The 17,673-nt window shown below is 42.0% G+C and overlaps 1 protein-coding gene and 1 pseudogene across 2 annotated transcripts in view; one reads left to right on the top strand and one right to left on the bottom strand.

Annotated features, from left to right (window-relative positions):
• Positions 1-16,933, bottom strand: part of LOC106801813 (GTPase IMAP family member 7-like) — a 48,769-nt gene extending 31,836 nt beyond the window's left edge. The window contains exons 1-2 of one of the 2 annotated variants that reach the window (XR_015553451.1): positions 16,514-16,933; positions 15,695-15,939 (exon numbers count right to left, since the gene is read on the bottom strand). The gene's annotated coding sequence lies outside the window, so the exon portion shown is untranslated. Of the gene's footprint in view, positions 1-15,694; positions 15,940-16,513 lie in introns of those variants that run through there. The other variant, XM_087436151.1, reaches the window with a different exon arrangement.
• Positions 1,390-4,222, top strand: LOC147918334 (GTPase IMAP family member 1 pseudogene; annotated as a pseudogene).
• Positions 16,934-17,673: the final 740 nt, after the last annotated feature.

Genomic DNA, 17,673 nt, shown 5'->3' with positions numbered 1-17,673 from the left:
ACACAGATCATATTTAGACAGATTTCAAGGCAAATTCTCTGGATTTCTGAGAGAAGAGTCAAAGGCTCTCCAGGTCAGCTTTGCTGGTATCTCTGTTTTCCAGATTTTCACAAACAAATTTCCAACTTTCCTCTGGCTGTTTCCCAGGGCAACCACGCTGAGGTGCTTCCCTAAGTCGCAGAGCAAAGTTTCTGGTTCTCAGGGTTTTCCAAAGGCTCCCCTGGCTGCTGAATCTCCTGGGAAAACTTAATATATATGGCTTATGTCACTGACACTGAATTACCTGGAAAATTAATATCTACAGCTTCCTCACTGACACAGAGCAAGTGTTACAATCTCTGCTCTGCTATTCACACTTGGAGTCCCTGAAAAGACAAAACCAAGTTCTCACAGTCTCATTCCAATCCCAGACCAGGCTCTTCCACTGTTCTTCCCTAAATTCGAGTGTATAGGGGCAGAAGGGAACCATGACTTTCTCAGTATGGTGTCAGCAACTCCTCGGACTTACACTGACACACTGTAGGTAGTTAAAGCTATTTGATGAATGAATGAATGAGGAGGAGGGTTTGAACCAGGTACCCAGAGATCCAAAAGATCTTCTAGGGAGTCAGGGACAGGGAGTTGGGGATATAGGGGAGTGTAAGAGGGAGGAGAAGGGGAATTTTCATTAAATTTTCTTTTCAATTTTAGTTCTAACTCTGACTTTTGTTCTTTCAGTTTATTAAGAGATTCCCTAAGTCTAGTCATTATATTTTTCTGGGTTTTCTTTTCAATTTGATCTTCTCATAAATACCAATAAGGTAGCTGCTTTTGATGAGAACTCTCTAAAATATTTTTCGAATATAGAAGTTTTTTCAATTCAAAGGATCTGTTGTCTGGCCATTGACGTGTAGGATCTCCATTTGTATATTTATTCCAGTAGTGGCTCAATCCAATAAGCCTTTTTTAAAGGAAAGACCTGGAGGTAACTTTCCAGGCTTAGAATAAATCTTTACCATGGACACAAGAGGTGTCCCTGGTGAGGGTGCAGATGATGTAGCCCCCATGATCCACAGAATTCACTCCCAAAGATATTCAGAGAAAGTAAAGACCTTCATCGCACAGGAAGTAAGGATGGTGCCGTGAAAACAGTGTCTCTGGTCTCCCACGAGAGTTTCGGATGCCTCAAGCCACAGATCTGCTAATCTGTGACACCAGGCAGACACTACTGGAATGAGATTTTTCCAGCACTAAAAAGCAACAAAGGTTAAGATGACAAAAGCCCTTATGGACTAGGCCCTTTATGACAAACTCCCCTGAGAGCTTGACAAAGCTGGACAGAGAGATAGTTCGGAACACCAGTCTATTTGACTGGCCACCAAGTTGCTCCCCAGTAAATGCACCTTCCATATGGTGGAGACCAAGGAGAATATTCTCATTGGTCAAGAAGCCACGTTCTCAGGACATAAAACAAGACAGAAAGAAAGACCTCATCCAGACCCAGACTACATCTTGGGTCTCTTGGATCCAGTGTGGGAGATCAAAATTGACCACCCTGAAATATGTCTCTTCACCTTGATTATTTTCTCTGATGGATATCTGACCTCCCCCAAACTGCCTAAAGAATTTAACATAAAAGACCTGTTTCAGGAAGGAGGCACTATCATATGACGGCTGTAATATAATGTAAAGTAGATGTTACAATAGGAAAGGCTCATGCCGATCTTACCAAAAATTCTGTCTCTCCCAGGCCACATTCTCTAGGTGGTCCTGCAAAGAGTTGCCAGACAAACATTTACATTTATAAGGGAAATCTCCATTTGTAAAAGTATCTCCCTCTCTGTACTGGGAAGAGGGAGGATAAGTTCTTCATCTCTAGAAACTTATCAGTGTGGAAGGGGAGGCCTTAAATCTGCATAATAACCTTATTCTTGTTTAATGTGCTTTTCTGGTAATCTCCCATAACTGACTCCCCCCACCCCCAACATTCTCCTTTGTCTTTAGCTGAAGATAGTATTTAAGATGAGAATCTCTGCCATTGTGTTGAGAAACTCAGTTTCCTTGGTTTCTCCCATGTATACATGTTATTAAATTTGGTGTTCTTTTCTCCTGCTAACCTGTCTTTTAATTATTTGTCCAGCCATAAGAACCTTAAGGGAAAGGGCAATTCTCCCTCTTTCCCAACACCAGAATAATACCTAGGAGAGTGGTGCTACAGGGCTGGGGATTGTGTGTGCTTTACAGAGTGCCTTGTTGTTGCATGGACATTTTGTTGAAATTGGTGGAGGACCAGTGTCACCTAAATCCTTCTGTGATCAACTGATCCTTTCATGGGATACTTCTTGAAGTGGCAAGCGCCCTAATGTCTCTTAACTGTTAGACCCACTTCCACCAAATTTGCAGCCTTTTTGGCTTCCAAGATGCCCTTGGCAATGGCCTTCATTTCATGTGCATATTAACCCACAGCAAAGTTTGTCTAGACAGATGTTGATCTGGTGAGACCAGCAAACTTACCAGCCTGTAGGGCCAGCCTGGACAGCAGGCTTATAGAACCTATGCCTTGTCCTACCCTATGGTATTTCCTTCTTATGACACAAGACACAAAATACTGAGACAAAAGAGAAAAGCAGTGACTGTCTCTGGGAGGAAAAGGATCTTTAAAACCGAGAGTACTCTACCAAATTTACCAGAGTCACTAAAAGCACAAGAAACTAGTTTCCCAAATATTTTCTCCTGCCAATCTATATTTAGAAAGAGAAAAAAATTCTGACCACTTGCTTTCACCAGATCCTGCAGGTAGAGATTCTGGGAGGCTGATGTGGTAAGAAGTCCTAACTTTTGCCAGCTTTTGTCAGGTGTTCCTGTATCTCCTCATCTGCACCAGTCCCAGGGAGAAAACAGTTCCTCCAGCCAGAGAAGGCAACTTGCCGGCCAGTGCAGATCCCACCAGCTACGCCAAAACTGTTGGGGAAGAGGGAGAATTCCTCCCCTCCCTTTCCCTTAAGGTTCTTATGGCTGGCCAAACAATTAAAAAGGCAGGCTATCAGGAGAAAATCAAACGAACTTTAATAACATGTATACATGCGGGAAACTCAGAAAGAGAACTGAGTAACTCATCATTCTGACTAAGCTGCTCTCTTAAGTATTTTCAGCTAAAGGCACAGAAGGCATTGAGGGGTAGTGGTTTGGAATTTCAGAGGGGAAGAAGACAATTCACATGGAGATGGAAATGCAAATGTTTGTCAGACAACTTTTTACTGGACCACCTAGAGAATGTGGCCCAGGAGACAGTTCTTAATAAGATGGGCTTCTTGGTGCCTTTCTTATCGCATCTATGCTACACTATACTACAGCCATCATATGGTAGTGGCTCCTTCCTGTAACAGGCCTTCTATGTTAAACTCTTTAGGCAGTTTGGGAGGAGAAGTTCAAATGTTCTTCCTGAGTCTTCTGAGCCTTTACTGTTTTCAGCTCAAAATAATCTGCATACCAGAGTGGCGCATCATGGGGAGGCCTACCCTGAACACTCATCAGCAGCCAGAGGTAGGTTGGGTGGCACGTAGAAGTCATCAACAGCCCAGACTTGTTCAGCACTGAAGACCCAAAGACAGAGCCGGGGTTCTAGGAGAGAGGCCGCTGTTACCTGCTCTCAGCCCCGGGCCCCAAGCCCCGCTCCAGGTGACCCAGCTGGGCCACTTCACTGCCCAGGACCAGCCGCAGAGCAGCTGAGAGACATCTTTGGTGAGGTGTGATGGTGCGCACGGTCATCCTCTTCATGCAGAAGGATGACCTGGTGGGGGACTCGCTGTAGGACTATGTGCGCTGCACCGACAACCATGCGCTGTGGGAGATGGTGGCCGATTGTGAGGACCGTGCCTGTGTCTTCGACAACCGTGCCACCAGTGGGCAGCGGGAGGTCCAAGTGGCTGAGCTGATGGCGCTGTTGGAGCAGCTGGTCGGTGCCCACTGGGCCGCCCCCTACACCAATGACATGTACTGCCTGGCACAGGCACTGGGCTGCATGTGCTCCAAGGAGCAGCTCCACAGGGTGGCAGAGACTGTGGCTGCCCACCTGCAGAGAGAGCAGGGGCGTGGGCTGCTGGCCATGCTGCAGGAGTGGAGGAGGGCACCCTGGAGCAGGGCAATGCTGGGCGTGGCCACCTTGCTGGTGGCCCTGGGCCTGCTCTATCTGCTCCTCTCCACGCACCGGGAGGACGGCTTGGGTGATGTCAATCCTGACTGACAGACCCTAAAGAGGACTGTGACCCATCAACTGATAAGCACATTCATGCCTGGTGTTCTGCTGCTTCAGGGCTCACAGGTGATCCTTCCTTCCCTCAACTCACCCTACTCTACCAACTTCAGGGTCCTGCCAGGTCCCATCTCCCTCCCCTGACCTTCCCCTGTGACCTGGCCCTCCTTGAGCTCTCCTCCTACTGAAGCCAAACAGCACTTGTTGCTTTTGCTTATTTCCCACTGACCTCAGGCTGCCCTTTCCTTACATGGAATTGTCTTTGCACCTGAAGACAGATGAGGAGCACCAGTTCTCTCATCCCCTGGACCCCCAACAGGACCAAGGGCAGAGCCAACACAGAGCCTCAGGGTATACTTGTTTATTTGCATTGACTCTGAAGTGAATAAATAAGTGTACTGGACATCACATCGTGTCAAAGGAAATCAGTATTTGTGGATGTTTGTTCATCTGCCTAATGTGCCCACTGAACAAGGACACTACTCTGTCATCCCTAACCCCATCTGCAAACTCCATGCACCCACGTGCAGACACACACCACACACACACACTCGGGTGTGTGATCATAAGAAGAGAGCACATTAGAGAGAACTTCCTGTCTATACCTGCAGGGGAATGTCTCCCTGGGCATCCCCATTCAGACCCCTCAGCAGCTTGAAGGCCGACGATTCCACAAGTCCAAGGAAACTATGTGTATGTAGAGGCTCCATTGCCTAGGAGCCATTGAGACCCTGCAGAGAGTCTGCTTCCAAAGAGGAGTTTTCTCACTGGTTTATACACTCATGGAGGAAGCATATGCTTTTCAACTCAGGGATAAATCAATGAATTTAAGAGATCTGGACATTTTTCTTTTATTTCAATGCCAAAATAAGAGCAAACAGGTCTTTGTCGGCTGAGAAGTGGTGACAAGATGGTGGGATATAGTCATCTCCTTCTGTCCCATGTGTATCTGGGAGAGTCAGCTCTCTGGTCCAGGTGAAATGAGCCAGGTTAGCCTGTGTGGTCATTCCTAACTGTGCCTCCCCATCTCTCCACTCACACTTGCTTTGTCCACAACACCACCACCCTCACACACAGTCAAGCTCATGTCGGATACTGCTATGGAATTCCAAGTCTCTTCCCTACAGCATCCTCTACCTGTTGCCTTCACAGCCAGAGAATCTCAAGTTACTGATGACCTCAGATCACTAAAAAAACATAGAAATGGAAAATAATCTGCAACAGCTGAGCACATATTGGAGAGAGGGGCCCACAAGCCCTGCATGGAAGCCACTGGGAACACTAACAGGAGGAACTCCAGTGCCAACTGCTGAGACCTGAAGATTCCTCAGCTGCACAGGTCGTTTTGGTTTAAAGGGTTGTGCACAGATCCCAGCAAGGCCTGAGAGGGAATCATGATTTTTGTCTTATTCACTTTTCAATATACCCTTGTGATGAACAAACAGATAAATACTCTGCTTTTTCACTCTATTGAGAAAGCGGTTGGTCACTGGTGAAAATAAATGTGAAAAAGAACAGCAAAGTGTCCAATGTGAGCAATGGAAGGTTTTAACCTGTGACCCAAATAGAGAGAAACACTTGGTTCTTACTCTTCCATTGGAGAGGAATAGAGCCAGGGAGTTCCCAAGGTACAGAGACTGAGCTGCTGGGAATGTGGGAGGGAGCACTCCAGGGACCCCAGAGGGCAAGCACACCCCACTAAGGCTGCAATCCAGGGCACACTGGGGAAGTGCATGTGTTTGCAATCAGTGTGTTAGGGTCTGTCTGTCAGTGGGATATCTGCAGAAGGATAAAGAATGCCCTGAAATGTATTGGAAACAAATTAATGGATAAAAACAAGATGTAGTGCTGGGACAACTGGATATCCATGTGCACAATGATGAATTTGGATCCCTGTCTCACACTAAATGCAAATATTAGAACTATCACAAGTCGCTTGATGACTGGGATACATTCTGAGAAATGCTTCGTTAGGTGATGTCGCCATGCGAATATCATAGAGTGCACTTACACAAACCTAGATGGTATAGTCTACTGCGCACCTCGGCTACATGGTTCAAATCTTATGGGACCACTGTCATATATGTGGTCCATTGTTGACTGAAACATCATTATGCAGTACATGACTGTATGCAAAATGGATCAAAGAGCTCAATATAAGAGCTAAAACTATAAAACTCTTGAAAGAAAACAGGTAAAAATCATCATGACCATGGATTAAAAAACAGTTTCTAATATATGACACCAAAATCACAAACAACTAAAGAAAAATAAACTGGATTTCATCAGAATTTAAAATTTTTGCCTATCAAAGAACACCATCAAAAAAGTGAAAAAGACAACCCACAAAATGGGAGAAAATATTGCCAAATCAGATATCGGATAAAGATCTAGTATCCAGAATATATAAAGAACTCTTACAACTCCACAGTATAAATAGAAATAACCCAATTTTAAAATCACAAAATATTTGAATAAATATATCTCCAAAGAAGATATACAAATGGCCAATAAACAGATGAAAAGATGCTCAACACCATTAGTCATTAGGGAAATGGAAATCAAAACCAGAATAAGATATCACTTCATACTCACTAGGATGGTTTTAATTAAAAAAAAAGAAAGATAGAAAGAAAAAATAGCAAATACTGGTGAAGATGTGGAGACATTGAACACTTACATTGCTGGTGAGGATGCAAAATGGTGCAGCCACTGTGGAAAACAGTGTGGCAGTTTCTCAAAAAGTTAAATGTAAATTTACCACATGACTTAATAATTCCACTCATAGGTATATATCCAAGCGAACTGAAAACATATGTTCATACAAATCTTTTACATGAATGGTAAGAGGGTGTTTTTCATACTAGCCAAAAAAGTGGAAACAACCCAAATATACATCAACTGATGAGTGGATAAAAAAATAACGTATATCATACAATGGAATATTATTTAGCCACAAAAAGGAATGGAGTACAGATACATGCTACAACATGAATGAACCTTGAAAGAATTATCCTAAGTGAAAGAAGCCAGACAAGAAAGACGACATAAGATATGGTTCCTTGTATATGAAATGTCCAGAAACTGGAGTGAGCTCGTGAGAGTGTCCTTAAAAGGGATTTAGTTTTAGTTCCTTGAACTCTGTTAACATTTATACTCACTTTTTAAGCTTTCCTCCTCTCTTCTGGGTTGAATTGTGTTCTCCTACAAATGATATGTTGAAGTCCTAACCCACAGTACCTATGAATGTGATGAATGTGACCTTATTTGGAAATAAGGTCTTTGTAAATTTAATTGTTAAGATAGGGCCATTAGGGTGGGACTTAATCCATTATAACTGGTATCTGTATCAGAAGCGGGAAATTTGGACACACACACATACAGAGGGAAGACAGTCATGTGAAGATGGAGGCAGAGATTGGAATTATGCTGCCACAAGCTTAAGAAAATGTGGGGTCACCAGAAGCTGGAAGAGGCAAGAAAGATTCCTCCCCTACGGTCTTCAGAGGGAGAATGGCCCTGCGAACACCTTTATTTTGGTCTTCTGGCCTCCAGAACAGTGAGAGAATAAATTTCTGTTATTATAAACCCCCCAGTTTGTGGTACTTTGTTGCCGCAGCCCTAGGAAACTACTACTTCCTCCATGTTGTGATTCACTATAGTTAACGCTGGTCAACACACCAGAATTACATGTTGTTAGGAAATGAAATGGCAGGTCATACATAGGTGTGGGTAGGCAGAGCAGTAAGAGGAATGCTCCACTGAGGATCGTTCGGTGGTGGCAGCAATGACCTAGGGATGACACTGGTTCTGGAGGGCCAGCTGCTTACCAAGACCAAAGTAAGCTGAGACCCACTGTGAGCTGAGTGAAATTCAAGCACAGGGTGATCCTAGAGTCACTGATGCACAAGGGCAAACTTGGAAGCACCAGGAAATGTATACCTCAGAACCCTAAATACATAGTGTGATGGGGAGTGGGGTGCCTGGGTCCTAGCATCCTGTAGACAGGGGATATAGAAGTGGAAGACCCTTGTGAGGTACATAATGCTCTACCTGCATGGTGGTACAAGCTCATCTCCAGATTTTTCATCAGAAACCATGGAGGCCAGAAGGATATGACAAATTTTTCAAGTGTTAAAAGGGCTGTCAACCAAGAATTCTATAGCCAGAGAAAATATCCTTCAAGAACGAAAGGGAATCAAGACATTCTCAGATGAAGGAAAATTAACTAAGGGAATTTGTCACCTGCAAGCCTACACTGAAACAATGACTACGGGACGTTCTGAAACAGAAAGAAAACAATAAAAGAAGGAACCTTGGAACACCAGGAAGGAAGAAAGTAGCAAAAATATGGGTAGACAGATTTTCCTTCTCCTCTTGAGATTTCCAAATTATGTTTTATGGTTGAAAAAAATATTATAACACTGTCTGATGTAGTTCTAAATTTATGTAGAGAAAATAAATTTAAGACAGTTATACTGTAAACAGAGGAGGTTAGGGGATATAAATGGAGGTAAAGTTTGTATGCTTCGCTCAAACTGGTAAAACAATAACATCAGTGGACTGTGATAAGTTATTTACATACACTAAAATACTTAGAACAATCACTTAAAAAGTCATACTGAAAGGCACATGTTAAGAATTAATTGGACGAGGAAGTCAAGATGGTGGCATAGGCAGACTCTGAACTCACCTCCTCCCACGGACACAGCCAATTTACAACTACTCGTGGAAAAATTACCCTTGAAACAGAACTGAAAACTGGATAAGAGGAACTCCTGCAACAACGGACAATCCTAACTGAGGTAGAAGAGGCAGAAACTCCCTTCTGGAGAGGAACAACACCGCCTTCACAAGCCGCCAGCATCACGGTCGCCCAGGAGCAGGCCACAGGTAAGCAGCCCTCCCTGGAGGAGCAGGACCCTGAACCGGGGAGCACCGCCGCTGGGGGCATTGTGTGGACCCAGCACAAACGAGACGAGTGGCATAATATCTGACTTTGCCTGCTACTAAAACATTGGGGAGTACCCCCAGAAAAGCTGGTTCACAAAGAAATTAAAACCAGCTTTTAAAGGGCACCCACGCAAACTCACCCGTTTCAGAAAGCAACCTAAAATCACCAGAAAGAAAGGTGCACAGTGCTTTGGTGAAAAGAGACTCACCTAATAGGCCCTGTGTGCATCTCGGTGAGAGGTGAGACCTCTCCAGGGTCTGGGACATTGGCGGCGGTGGTGGCGGCGGCCACCACCAGGTGGCCTGGTGTGGGCGAGCTGACACAGGCGCCATTGGAGTTCTCCCTGAGGCCTGCTAGCCCAGAGTCTGCTCCACCAGCTAGAGCACCAATTTAATCCAGCTCAGCCAGGGCAGGCAGCCCACCCTAAAGACTGGCCCCACCCAATAACAAGCCCTCAGGCAACTTGTGGGCCTGCATAGATTGGTGACTGGATTCTCTGCAGCCAGGCAACTGAGACGACTTCAGTGGGGCAGGGCGTGCACAAGGAGTGGGTGGAGAGTGTGGGGCAGTGGCGGAGTGTGTGGGGCTCCTGCCGTGGAGAGACTGGGTCTGCTTTGGGTGGTTGGGGCACGCGCACGGGGCAGGACTGTGTTGACTGTGTGTGTGGAACTGTGGGCTGCAGGGCTTGTCAGATGCAGAAGACTTGTGCTTCTCAAAGACCCATATAGGGGGTTTGCCCCACCTTCCAAAGCCTGAAACAATTGGGTGCTCCCGTGCCTAAGGCCAGAATCACCCAGCTGCAATCCTCAGAGAGCTGACAAGAGACCTAAAGGCTGGAGGCTTACAGCAATTGTAAGGCCCTGAGCCTAACAACCTGCCACGCTGGGGGCCTACTCACTTAAAAGAAAGACTGCAACACAAATGTGGTATTAGAACTTGCAGCCAACTGTGCTGGGGCTCCTCACACCTGGCAAAGAGACTGAAGGGCCCACAACAACTACAAGCAGCTGAGCATTACAACAGCTGACCAAAAGCATAACTCGGCCTCTGTGGGCACCTACAGGGAGAGCAAACAGGCCACAACAGAAGGACACACGTAGCACACATAGGGGTCACCCCTGGAACACTGAGAACTGAGGGAAGCACACTGCAGGCCTCCTAAGCCATCACTCCTGCACTATCCAAGAGCAGGAGACATAGCTGACCTACCTAGTACGTAGACACAAGCACAGGGAAAGAGGCAAAATGAGGAGGCAAAGGAATACATTCCAAGTAAGGGAACAGGACAAAACCCCAGAAAAGGAACTAAGTGAAACAGAAATGAGCAACCTACCCGACAGAGAGTTCAAACTAAGAGTGTTAAGGATGCTCGCTGATGTGGGGAGAAGAATAGATGAACTCAGTGAGAATGTCAAAAGAAATGGAAGATATAAAAAAGAACCAATCAGAAATGAAGAATACAATACTGGAAATGAAAAATTCACTAGACGGACTCAAAAGCAGAGTAGAGGATACACAAGAACGGATCTGTGAGCTGGACGAAAGACTAGAAGAAATTACCCAAGCTGAACAGGTAAAAGAGAAAAGAATTAAAAACAGTGAGGACGGTCTAAGGGACCTCTGGGACAACATCAAGCGCACTAACATCCATGATATAGGTGTCCCGGAAAGAGAAGGGTGAGACAAAGGGGCAGAGAATCTATTTGAAGAAATAATAGATGAAAATTTCCCTAACCTAAGGAAGGAAACAGACATCCAGGTACAGGAAGCACAGAGAGCCCCAAACAAGACAAACCCAAAGAGGCCCACACCAAGACACATCATAATCAAAATGTCCAGAATTAAAGGTAAAGAGAGAATCCTAAAAGTTGCAAGAGAATGTCAAATTACATACAAAGGAAACGCCATAAGTCTATCAGCTGACTTCTCAACAGAAAGCTTACAGGCTAGAAGAGAATGGCATGATATATTTAAAGTGCTAAAAGGAGAAAACTTACAACCAAGAATACTCTACCCAGCAAGGTTATCATTCAAAATGGAAGGAGAGATCAAAAATTTCCCAGACAAGCAAAAATTAAAGGAGTTTCTCACCAAGAAACCAGTGCTACAAGAAATGTTAAAGGGACTGATTTAAGAGGAAAAGAGAAGACCACAAATAGGAAAAATTATCTATTTCCATGATAAGAGGGTAATGGATACAAATGCACAAAAACGAGGTTAGATATGATATCAAAAACATACAAGGAGGGAGGAGGGGAGTTAAACAGTAGAGCTTTCAGACAGAGGTCAAACTAAAGAGACCATCAATTCTGTATAGAAGAAGAAAGGAACAGAGAAGGACTACCATAACACTGAGGAAAAAAAAAAGTTAAAAAAATGGCAGTAAGTACATACCTATCAATAGCTACTTTAACGTCAATGGACTAAATTCTCCAATTAAAAGGCATAGGGTGGCTGATTGGATTAAAAAAAAATACCCATATATATGCTGCATACAAGAGACACAATTCAGACCTAAAGACACTCACAAACTGAAAGTGAAGGGATGGAAAAAGATACTCCATGCAAATGGCAATGAAAAGAAAGCTGGGGTAGCAGTACTATATTATACAAAATAGACTTTAAAACAAAAACTGTAAAAAGAGGCAAAGAAGGGCATTACATAATGATCAAGGGAACAATCCAACAAGAGGATATAACACTTGTAAATATCTATGCACCCAATGTAGGAGAACCTAAATATATAAAGCAATTATTAACAGACATAAAAACAGAAATAGACAGTAACACAATAATAGTAGGGGACTTTAACACTCCACTTACACCAACGGATAGATCATCCAAACAGAAGATCAATAAGGAAACATTGGCCTTAAATTATGCACTAGAACAGATGGACCTAGTAGATATATACAGAGCATTCCATCCAAAAACTGAAGAATACACGTTCTTTTCAAATGCACATGGAACATTCTCCAGGATTGATCACATATTAGGCCACAAAACAAGTCTCCATAAATTTAAGAAGATTGAAATAATACCAACCATCTTTTCTGACCACAACGGTAGGAAACTAGAAATCACCTATAGGAAGAAAATCAGAAAAGCCACAAATACGTGGAGATTAAACAAAATGCTACTGAACAATGACTGGGTCAATGAAGAAATCAAAGAAGAAATCAAAAAATACCTGGAGACAAATGAAAATGAAAATACGACATGCCAGAATTTATGGGATACAGCAAAAGCGGTTCTAAGAGGGAAGTTTATAGCGATACAGGCCTATCTCAACAAACAAGAAAAATCTCAAATAAACAATCTAACAATGCACCTACAGGAACTGGAAAAAGAAGAACAAACAAAGCCCAAAATCAGTAGAAGAAGGGAAATAATAAAAATCAGAGCAGAAATAAATGAAATCGAGACCAAAAAAACAATAGAAAAAATTAATATAACCAAGAGCTGGTTCTTTGAAAAGATCAACAAAATTGACAAACCGTTAGCTACACTCACCAAGAAAAAAAGAGAGAAGGCACAAATAAGTAAAATCAGAAATGAAAGAGGAGAAATTACAACAGACACTTCAGAAATACAAAAGATTATAGGAGAATACTATGAAAAGCTATATGCCAACCAATTTGACAATCTGGAAGAAATGGATCAATTCTTAGAATCATACAACCTTCCAAAAGTGGATCAAGAAGAAGTAGAGAATTTGAATAGACCAATCTCCAGTAAGGAGATCGAAAGAGTAATCACAAACCTCCCCAAAAATAAAAGTCCAGGACCAGACGGCTTCCCTGGTGAATTCTACCAAACATTCAAAGAAGACTTAATACCTTTCCTTCTCAAACTCTTCCAAAAAATTGAGGAGGGGGGGGAGAAGCTCCCTAACTCATTCTACGAAGCCGACATTACCATGATACCAAAACCAGACAAGGACAACACAAGAAAAGAAAATTACAGGCCAATATCACTGATGAACATCGATGCAAAGATCCTAAACAAAATACTAGCAAATCGCATACAACAATACGTTAAAAAGATTATACACCATGATCAAGTGAGATTTATTCCAGGTATGCAGGGATGGTTTAACATTTGCAAATCAGTCAAAGTGATACACCACATTAATAAAATGAAGAATAAAAATCACATGATCATCTCAATAGATGCAGGGAAAGCATTTGACAAGATCCAGCATCCATTTATGATAAAAACTCTGAATAAAATGTGTATAGAAGGAAAGTGTCTCAACATAATAAAGACCATATATGAGAAACCCACAGCTAATATCATCCTCAATGGTGAAAAACTGAAAGCTATCCCTCTAAGAACAGGAACCAGACAAGGATGCCCACTGTCACCACTCCTGTTTAACGTAGTAATGCAAGTCCTAGCCAGAGCAATCAGGCAAGAGAAAGAAATAAAAGGGATCCAAACTGGAAAGGAAGAAGTGAAACTGTAGCTATTTGCAGAGGACATGATTTTGTATATAGAAAACCCTAAAGAATCCACCAGAAAACTTTTAGAAGTAATAAACGAATATGGTAAAGTTGCAGGATACAAAATCAAAGTACAAAAATCAGTTGCATTTCTGTACACTAACAACGAAGTAGCAGAAAGAGAAATTAAGAATACCATCCCATTTACAATTGCAACAAAAAGAATAAAATACCTAGGAATAAACTTAACCAAAGAGGTGAAAGAGCCGTACACGGAAAACTATAAAACATTTCTGAAAGAAATTGAAGAAGACACAAAGAAATGGAAAGATATTCCATGCTCTTGGATTGGAAGAATTAACATAGTTAAGATGTCCATACTTCCTAAAGCCATCTATAGATTCAATGCAATCCCTATCAAAGTTCCAACAACATTTTTCACAGAAATAGAACAAAGAATCCTAAAATTTATATGGAACAACAAAAGACCCCGAATAGGTAAAGGAATCTTGAGAAAAAAGAACAAAGCTGGAGGTATCACACTCCCTGATTTCAAAATATACTACAAAGCTATAGTAACCAAAACAGCATGGTACTGGCACAAAAACAGACACACAGATCAATGGAATAGAATAGAAAGCCCAGAAATAAACCCACACATCTATGGACAGCTAATCTTTGACAAAGGAGCCAAGAACATACAACGGAGAAAAGAAAGTCTCTTCAACAAATGGTGTTGGGAAAACTGGATAGCCACATGCAAAAAAATGAAAGTAGACCCTTACCTTACACCATACACAAAAATGAACTCCAAACGGATTAAAGACTTGAATGTAAGACCTGAAACTATGAAACTTCTAGAAGAAAACATAGGCAATACGCTCTTCAACATCGGTCTTAGCAACATATTTTCAAGCACCATGTCTGACCGGGCAAGAGAAACAATAGAAAAAATAAACAAATGGGACTACATCAAACTAAAAAGCTTCTGCACAGCAAAGGAAACCATCAACAAAACGAAAAGACAGCCTAACAATTGGGAGAAGATATTTGCAAACCATACTTCTGATAAGGGCTTAATCTCCAAAATATATAAAGAACTCATGCATCTCAACAACAAAAAAACTACCAACCAATTAAAAAATTACCAATTAAAAAATGGGCAAAAGACCTGAACAGACATTTCTCCAAAGAAGATATACAGATGGCCAACAGACACATGAAAAGATGTTCAAAATCATTAACTATCAGGGAAATGCAAATCAAAACTACAATGAGATATCACCTCACACCCGTCAGAATGGCTATAATTAACAAGACAGGAAACAAAATGTGTTGGAGAGGATGTGGAGAGAAGGGAACTCTCATACACTGCTGGTGGGAGTGCAAACTGGTGCAGCCACTATGGAAAACTGTATGGAGATTCCTCAAAAAATCAAGGATAGAACTACCATATGATCCAGCTATTCCACTACTGGGTATTTATCCAAAGAACTTGAAAACACAAATGCGTAAAGATAAATGCACCTCTTTGTTCATTGCAGCGTTATTCACAATAGCCAAGACTTGGAAGCAACCTAAGTGCCCATCAAGGGACAAATGGATAAAGAAGCTGTGGTATATATACACAATGGAATACTACTCAGCCATAAGAAACGATGAAATCCAGCCATTCGTGACAACATGGATGGACATTGAGGGTATTATGCAAAGTGAAATAAGTCAGAGGGAGAAGGTCAAATACTGTATGATTTCCTTCATTAAGTAGTAGATAATAACAACAATAAACAAACACATAGAGACAGAGATTGTATTGGTGGTTACCAGAGGGGAAGGGGGGAGGGAGGAGGGCGAAAGGGATAATTCGGCACATGTGTGTGGTGATGGGTTGTAATTAGTATTTGGGTGGTGAACATGATGTAATCTATGCAGAAATAGAAGTATAATGATGTACATCTGAAATTTATACAACATTATAAACCAATGTTACTGCAATACACACAAAAATAAATAAATAAGTAAATAAAATAGTAATAATAATTTCTATATAATGGGATTATGAGAATAGTGCCTGGCACATGGAAAAGTCTCTGTTGAGTTCTATGGTTGGAATACAGAGAAAGGGGAGAGTGGCATGAGGCTGGGGAAGTGTGGTTGGAGCCAAATCACACAGGGCCTTGGTGAGAAGAAATATAAGCAGACGGTCTTTTTAAAAGATCCTGCTGGCTGTAATAAGGACAGCTGATGCAGGTGTGACGATGAAGGTAGACGTGCTGGCTGGCCAGTAAGAAAGCTGCTGTGGTGTGTGGCTGTAAAGGAAGAAATGGTCAATGTAAACAGTGCTGAGGCCTTGGGAAATGTTTATATGACGTCATTACTCCACATGTTTAAGATTTCAATTTTATTACTAATAAAAAAAACTTAATAGAAAAGCTAAAAATAAATAAATAAATCAGCCTCAAACATTTCCTCTCCCCTCACCAACACTTTAGCTTTTTTAAGGAGGGAATTTTTTAAGAAGGGAATTTTCAGAACGCTGGAAGGATTAGATACAAACATACTTTAATCTGTTATTACAGAAATTTTCTAACACATGACAATGGCACAGAGAAGAGTGTCATGAGCCCCCAGTTGCCTCTCACCCAACTTCAAATGGTCACACAGAGTTGGGTTGTTCCATCTCTATCCTCACCCCTCACACCCACCCCCAGACCCCAGAGAGCATTTCATTCAGTATGTTTCTCTGGAAGGTCAAGATCCTCTTATTGACATAAGTACAATGACCTAACTATAACTAATAAAAGATGAATAATTCTGTATTATCAAACATCCAATAAGTGTTCAAATTTCCCCAATACATCTACATTTTGAAGATTTACTTACGGATGAAACAGCCCCTACTTTTCAGCTGGTTGTTGTTTCTCACCCTCTTATTCCATCCTTCCTTCTCTCTCGTCTGCGGTCGGCTCAGCCTCCAGTGGGGTTGGTGCCCAGTCCCTTTTAGAATGTTGTCAGCTTGTATGAGCAAGCTTTCGTTGCTGGCTTTTCAGCTAATTCTCTTTGGAAAGTTACTCTATGTTTCCTTCTTATTTCCTCTTGAAACCCAGAAAAGAAACATATGTCTAATTTCTTTCCCTCCAATTTTCTCTTCTTCCCAGTATTCACCATCAGCCTTCCTTTCATCTCTAAGTGGACAATTTACTTTTACAAGTCCGCTTTTTTGACTCACTTCCATAGGGCACTCTGAAAAGCCTCATGGTTCTATTTATTCATTCAACAAATATTTACTGACAACCTCCGCGGTGCCTGACTTGTACATTCTGATATGAACGTAGCCGGCGGGTCTTAGGGCACCTGAGAAACAGCCCTCATTACCAAGTCCAATTCATTCAACAGCAGTTCTCAATGTGCACTAGAGGGCGCCACTCTCCCGTTGGCATCGGTTACAAAAAGTCCAGGGCAACTGGATGAGCAGCCTATTTATATCCTTTTTTGTTTTAACTCAATAAATTTGACACATAACAGTGTGTAAATTTAAGGTACAAGGTGTTACTTTGATACGTTTCTGTATTAGAACATGATTGCGATATTTACCACATTCCATGATTATAGTACAATATTGTCTATATTCCCTGTACTGTGCATTAGATCTCTGTGGCTTATTTACCCTCGTTGCAAGCTTGTACCTTTAAACAACATCCATCTTACCCCCCTCATCTTATTTAGGTTCTTTATACCTAGCTGCACAGTCAACCAAATGAAGGATCTCAGACAACTTGCACCTTAAAAGTGAAATAAATTCCATTTATTGGATGCATGGACAGAGACGGAAAGATAGAAATTATATATTTCCCCAAACAGGTCCATTTATCCACTAGACATGGGCAGAATGCCTAGGGCTTACCGGTTTTATAAAATTATGAAAATGTTGAAGACTATTTTAATTCCAAAATACCAGAAAATTGCAAAATTGAAATCAACAAATCTTCAATTAACTATCTACAAAGAGCAACATATCAGCTTTGCTTCCTGTTAAACGTAGT

This window comes from Ceratotherium simum, chromosome 1, assembly GCF_057802395.1.
Source record: "Ceratotherium simum simum isolate JZ-2026a chromosome 1, ASM5780239v1, whole genome shotgun sequence".
Lineage (NCBI taxonomy): Eukaryota > Metazoa > Chordata > Mammalia > Perissodactyla > Rhinocerotidae > Ceratotherium > Ceratotherium simum.
The sequence above is the reverse complement of the archived record's forward strand: the minus strand, read 5'-3'. Positions and strand labels throughout refer to the sequence as shown.